At 47.0% G+C, this 6,699-nt stretch overlaps 1 pseudogene; it reads right to left on the bottom strand.

Annotated features, from left to right (window-relative positions):
- Window positions 1-3,942: 3,942 nt before the first annotated feature.
- Window positions 3,943-4,617, bottom strand: LOC101991523 (annotated as a pseudogene).
- Window positions 4,618-6,699: the final 2,082 nt, after the last annotated feature.

Genomic DNA, 6,699 nt, shown 5'->3' on the forward strand with positions numbered 1-6,699 from the left:
CCGGCTTCTTTTTCTTTTTTTAAATATTTATTTATTTATTTATTATGTATACAATATTCTGTCTGTGTGTATGACCGCAGGTCAGCAGAGGGCACCAGACCCCATTACAGATGGTTGTGAGCCACTATGTGGTTGCTGGGAATTGAACTCAAGACCTTTGGAAGAGCAGGCAATGCTTTTAACCTCTGAGCCATCTCTCCAGCCCCCATATCTTGTAGGATTTCTGCGAGGATTAAATGTGTTAATGGGAAAATGCAAAGGGAACAGTGCCCGGCATGCAGTAAGTGTCTGACGTTACACTCAAGACAAAACTCATCTTAAGAATAGTGATGCCACCAGATTGATACAATCCACACAACATTGTAACAAGAGGCAAAGATGCAGGAGACAGAGTTTGAAGGTGGAGCAATTCTTACAGGACCTCTTTTGTTGTTAGGTCTGATTCTTCCCACCAAGTCAGGGTCTCGTCATTTTCTAAGACTAGGGCTTCATCCTTGCCCCTATCCCCATTGGGAAAATATCAAACCCACCTGGATTTCCCAGGCCTTTGGCTCAGGGTGTGCGAGAGGCAGTACTCCCATGCAGTTCTGAGGGTAACCTTTATCCGCTTCAAGCTCTGATGATCTGCAGGAATTAAGTCTTTGCACCCACCTGGATTTCCCAGGCCTTTGGCTCAGGGTGTGCAAGAGGCAGTACTCCCATGCAGTTCTGAGGGCAACCTTTATCCGCTTCAAGCTCTGATGATCTGCAGGAATTAAGTCTTTGCCTGGGATAAATGATACTATGTTTCTTACGGGAAAAAAAACAAAGCCAGTTTTCACCTCTCTCTGGACACGGATATGTGTTAGCTCGTGAAACACATGATCCTCAGTGATATCCACTTTCTTGTTCATTTAAGGGTGAAAAACTGTGAGCAAGAAATCAATTAGCATCTTCTACAAGCAGGTCCCAAGCCTCTGGAACCAATTCTTTCATCCCATCCTTGCATACAAGCAACATCTGGCCCAGGGATCTTGTCCTAATTGGGTCCAACCTGTTATCATTTGCTGACCAGAGCCCCATGAGAGTCCTTCCTTTGTGTCCACCCCAGAGCAAGGTTATAACAGATGACTGGCCAAAGGAATTGGGGGTGGGTGGGATGTAGAAACCACATTTATACCTTCCAGACACTGATCTGCATGTAACAAAAATAGTTTTTACATGATTGAGTATGGTGTATCAGTACACCATAAACACTGTAAAAGGTTCCTGTGGGCTAGCCTAATCACCACAGTGCTCCAAGCTAGGGGCTATATTAGTTCCTTTTAGTTCTTTTTGAAAACAAGAAGCAGTAGCATTAAAAGGCTAAGGACTTGCCCAAGGCAACAAACAGAAGGGAAGCCAAGACGTAGAACTGACCTTCCTGTTTCAGGCTCTGCACTCATGACCATTGTGCTGAACAGGCAGGCCCTGTGTCTGCAGATTCAACCCAGTCCAGTAAACAGAAAATATTTAATTTTTCTCAGCAGTGCTTAGGATGGAACCTAAGGTCTTGTTTCTTCTTCTTCTTCTTCTTCTTCTTCTTCTTCTTCTTCTTCTTCTTCTTCTTCTTCTTCTTCTTCTTCTTCTTCTTCAAATTTATTATGTATACAGTATTCTGCCTGCATATATGCTGTCAGGCCAGAAGAGGGCACCAGATCTCACTGTAGATGGTTGTGAGCCACCATGTGGTTGCTGGGAATTGAACTCAGGACCTCTGGAAGAGCAGCCAGTGCTCTTAACCACTGAGCCATCTCTCCAGCCCCAAGGTCTTGTTTCTTCTCCCATGAGTGTGTGTGTGTGTGTGTGTGTGTGTGTGTGTGTGTGTGAGAGAGAGAGAGAGAGAGAGAGAGAGAGAGAGAGAGAGAGAGAACAACTTTTAGGAGTTGATTGTGTTCTTCCATTATGGGATTCAGGGATTGAACTTGGGTTATCGGTCTCACACAGCAAGCGCCATTTTTTCAGCCTAGAACCACATGATCTGATGCATGCTAACATGCATATTACCACTGAGCTATACTCAAAATGGTCATATTGAAAAATACTTGAAAAAAAAATGCACTTGTACTAAATACCGAATGTGTTTGAATTTTTTGGTTTTTTTCCCCACACCACTATTTAATTTTTTCATTTCTCCCTCCCTCCCTCCCTGCTCCTCCCCCATGTTTGTGTATGTGCCTGGGTCTACTACTCCATTGCGGGAGTGTATATGCATGCCATGGTATACTAGTGGAGGGCTGAGGACAGCTTGTGGGAGTTGACTCTGTCCTTGCAAGTCTCAGGGGTCAGACTCAGGTGGTCAGGCTTGGTGGCAGGTATGTTTACTTGTTGACTCATCTTTCCAACCCTGGCTTATTTAAAACTAAACAAAACAAAACAATTCTAGCTGGGCAGTGGCGGCCCACGCCTTTATTCCCAACATTCAGGAGGCAGAGGGAGGCAGATCTCTGTGAGTTCCAAGCCAGTCTGGTCTACAAAAGGATTTCCAGGATAGCCAGGGCTGTTACACAGAGAAACTTTGTCTTGAGAAAAAAAAAAATCTAATTAGCATACAAGATGTTAGGAATCATTATGGCATTTTTAGACGTGATTTTGTTTTCTTGATTCTCACCCTCCTCCCCGCCAACCCTCTTGAACCCTTCCACTCCCAATGGCCTCTTTCTTCTTTCATTTTATATGTCCTGTTTCTGCCCTTCTTCCTCAACACCACTTCCCAACCTCACGGTGCCCTTTCTGGTTTCAGATCTTGTGTCATGATTTCAGCAATACAGCGTACCCACTTGCTTAGCGTTGGCACTGTACAGGCATTGTGAGCATCTAGAGACAATTTCATGGTGGCACATGCCTGCTGCTATCCCAGCACCTGGGAGACTAAAGCAGAAGGCTTATAAGTTAGAGGCCAGCCTAGGCTACATAGTGAGTTTCAGACCGGCTTTGTCTATGATATGAGAGCCTGTTTCAAAGCAAGCAAGCAAACAACACACATGTAAACTGCACATCTTCCTATGAGCTGGACCTGAGCATCATTGGATGTTGTGTGCAAGGTATCCAGAAACCAGTTTCTCATGGATACCAAGCATCAACTGACTGCATCTCATTCCTGCTGCCTCTTGGCTGTACTTAGAGAGCTAGCTGAGTCAACTGCCTCCTTCCATCCAGCTGCTGATGCTGTGGATAAACTCCTTACAGTAATCCCCCAAGCCTTCTTCCCTGTGGTCTGGCAGCTAACTGCTGGGAGCTTAGATGTGTCCTGGAGAGGGAGAATCCTGGTAATGCAGTCTGTGACTGAGCTGCCGTGGAGAGGTGCTGAGTGACAAGAAGCTGCCTTTGGGGAGCTCTGTCTCAAAGACTCTGGGACTGGAGGATCAGAGGATAAGAGCACTGGTTACTCTTCCAGAGGTCCTGCGTTCAATCCCAGCAACCACATGGTTGCTCACAACCATCTGTAATGATGTTTGGTGCCTGCTTCTGGCCTGTAGGCGTACATGCAGGCAGAACACTGTGTCCATAATAAATAAATATTTAAAGAAAAAGACTCTGGCTGGGTAAATGACTGAAGGCAGAAAAAAGGCCTGAGCCTCAAACCCAGAGTTCCAAGTAAAGCACATTGAATCTCTCACCCCAGAGCCTTCCAGGCCTTCCCAGCTTCAAGATTCTTGCCCCGAACGAGGGCTGAGAGGACATTCCTCTCAGATTGCAGCAGCCAACTCATTTGAGCCCAACTATTAGAGCGCCACACTTTCCCAAATGGGGGAACATGCTAAGGTTGAAGTTCAAACAGCAGATTGAGATTCTTCTCTCTCTCTCTCTCTCTCTCTCTCTCTCTCTCTCTCTCTTTCTCTCATTCTTTCTTTCTTTTTCTTTCCTTTCTTTTCTTTTTTTTTTTGCTTTATGGAAAATTTATCGCACTATTTCAACAGCACATCATTTTTTCTTTACAACATCTTGCTCTGCACTTCCTTTGCCCTCTTTGCTTGGATGCCAAAGAGCCAGCCATTGGCCCGGGGCCATGCAAAGACTGGCAGAAGCCTTGAAGTTCTTCTCTTCTGTGATGACTCTGGCTTTCTATAAACATTCTAGATGGGCATCACAGGTCCTGTTAGCTGGGTGGCTAATTTAAGTTCTTCAGCAGAACTCTCTCCCTTCTTTGGAGCAGTCGGCTTCCTGGGGAAAGTACGAGCTTGGAGCGGTACTCCTTCGGGCATTGCCCTGTAGTGACTCTGGATTTGTTTCGCCGCCTTGGGTCCTCAGAGCTGCCGATGGTGCGAGCCACTTTCTTATGGATACCAGCCACCCTGAGTTTCTCCAGGCTGAAGCCCCTGCCAGCTCGGACCTTGGTGTGGTATCTCCCTGTGGGGCACCTCACGGTGGGCCTGATAGGACCAGACGCAGGGTGCTGGGCATGCTTTTGCCTGCCGGGCCTTGCATCTGCAGATCTTGTGTGCTGACTGGTTGAACCAAGCATATACTTGCTGCTGTGGAATCCTTGTGGAAGTGGGGCTTCAAGATTCGGGCTGGGCGCCATGGCTGTCTCCAGTGCAGTAGAACGGCCGAGCGGAAAGGACCGAGTGCTCGATTCTTACATTTCTTGCAGTCCATGGTTGCTCATTCCAGTGTCCACAGGCACCAGACAAGTGAAAAAGCAAACAAGGAAGTATTCCAAGTGAGCAGTGCAGGCTGACGTAGCTCATGTACACCTTCTGTCTGGAGGCTCAGAACAAAGACAATACTGACAATACTGCACTGACCCTTCAAACCCTCTCTGGCCTACCATTTGAAGGCTCCAAGGAAGGCATGGGAGCGAATCCCTTCACAGTAAGGAAGGAGCCAGGTGTGGTTCAGTAACCCTGCAGAGACACAGGTGGAATCTGGCAACAGACTCTGGTTTTGATACCAGTTCTACAGTCTGATGATACATGAGCATCAGAAAAGGTGTGTACGTCTGCCTCAGTTTCTTCTCTTTCTCGTGCAAGTGCATGGGCCTGGTGGAAGCCAGAGATTGACTTCTGGTATCTTGCTCTATTGTTCCCCACCTTATTTTTGGGGACAAGCTCTCTCAGTGAATCTGGAGTTACCAGGTTGACTGAACTGGCAGGCCAGCAAACCCCAGGGATGGGCCTGACTCCACCTCTCCAGGGATTCCAGACATTCACTGTGACTCCTGGCTTTGGCTTGTGTCCTGGGAATCCGAACTCGGCTCCTTCTGCTTGCACAGCAAGTACCTTATCCACTGAGCCATCCACCCAGGTCTGTTTCTTCAGCAGCAAGATGTGGGTAGAACCAACTTCGCTAGAGCTGTTATAGGAATTATGTTAGCCCTCTAGAGCTCTTTAGGCAGTGCCTCCACAGATATAGTTGTTGTTCTTCTTAAAAAAAAGGGTTGTTCTTCTTAAAACACGGGGCACAGGACAGACACACACGGCGGAACAAACACAGACATGACACGGCGGCTCCCACGTGGGTCCACTTTAATGGGGGAGGGGAACACAAAAGGGCGGGGAGGCGTGCAAGACACACAAGGAAAGGCGAACGAGAGAGAGAGCCTCTTGTGGCCCTGCCTTTTTAACGGGGAGCGCAAGGGTGTCTGGGAAGGATGTCCCATACCTGTGCGCAGGTGTGCACACAGGTATCTGTAGTCCAGGAGGAGTCTGGGAGTTGTAGTTTCCAAAGGAACAACAGTAGTGCCCTCTAAGGGTTAGCGATTGCTGTTCCTATAGGACACACCTTACAGTTAGACACATGTGGACATATCATAATAGTCCACCGCTCTGTGTGTAGGCTGTTCAGTAGGCTATCAAAGATTATGTTTGGGGCAATATCCATACGTTAGTGGACCCCCCGGAGCTCATAGTGAAGTCCCATTACTTGTTTTATAATGAATAATAATGACTAATCAATGATGTAAAAGAATAGCATCATTCCTGGTATAATATCAACAATAACAAGTTATGAAACAATAACGTTAGTAACCAGTAGCACACAGAGCTCTCTGAGAGTCAGGCAAGGGTTTTATTTATGTCACCTCAGTCTTTTTGTTTGTTTGCTTATTTTTGTTTTGGCTTTTGAGACAAGGTTTCTCTGTAGCTTTGGAGTCTGTCCTGGAACTGGTTCTTCTTTTTTTTTTTTCTTTTTAATTTATTTATTTATTAAGGGTTTCTGCCTCCTCCCCACCACCGCCTCCCCTTTCCCTCCCCCTCCCCCGATCAAGTCCCTCTCCCTCATCAGCTTGAAGAGCAATCAGGGTTCCCTGACCTGTGGGAAGTCCAAGGACCGCCCACCTCCATCCAGGTTTAGTAAGTTGAGCATCCAAACTGCCTAGGCTCCCCCAAAGCCAGTACGTGCAGTAGGATCAAAAACCCATTGCCATTGTTCTTGAGTTCTCAGTAGTCCTCATTGTCCGCTATGTTCAGCAAGTCCGGTTTTATCCCATGCTTTTTCAGGCCCAGGCCAGCTGGCCTTGGTGAATTCCCGAAAGAACATCCCCATTGTCTCAGTGTGTGGGTGTCCCCCTCGCGGTCCTGAGTTCCTTGCTCGTGCTCCCCCTCCTTCTGCTCCTGATTTGGACCTTGAGATTTCTGTCCGGTGCTCCAATTTGGGTCTCTGTCTCTGTCTCCTTTCATCGCCTGATGAAAGTTAATATTCAGGAGGATGCCTATATGTTTGTCTTTGGATTCACCTTCT

This window comes from Microtus ochrogaster, chromosome 5 (genome assembly GCF_000317375.1).
Source record: "Microtus ochrogaster isolate Prairie Vole_2 chromosome 5, MicOch1.0, whole genome shotgun sequence".
Lineage (NCBI taxonomy): Eukaryota > Metazoa > Chordata > Mammalia > Rodentia > Cricetidae > Microtus > Microtus ochrogaster.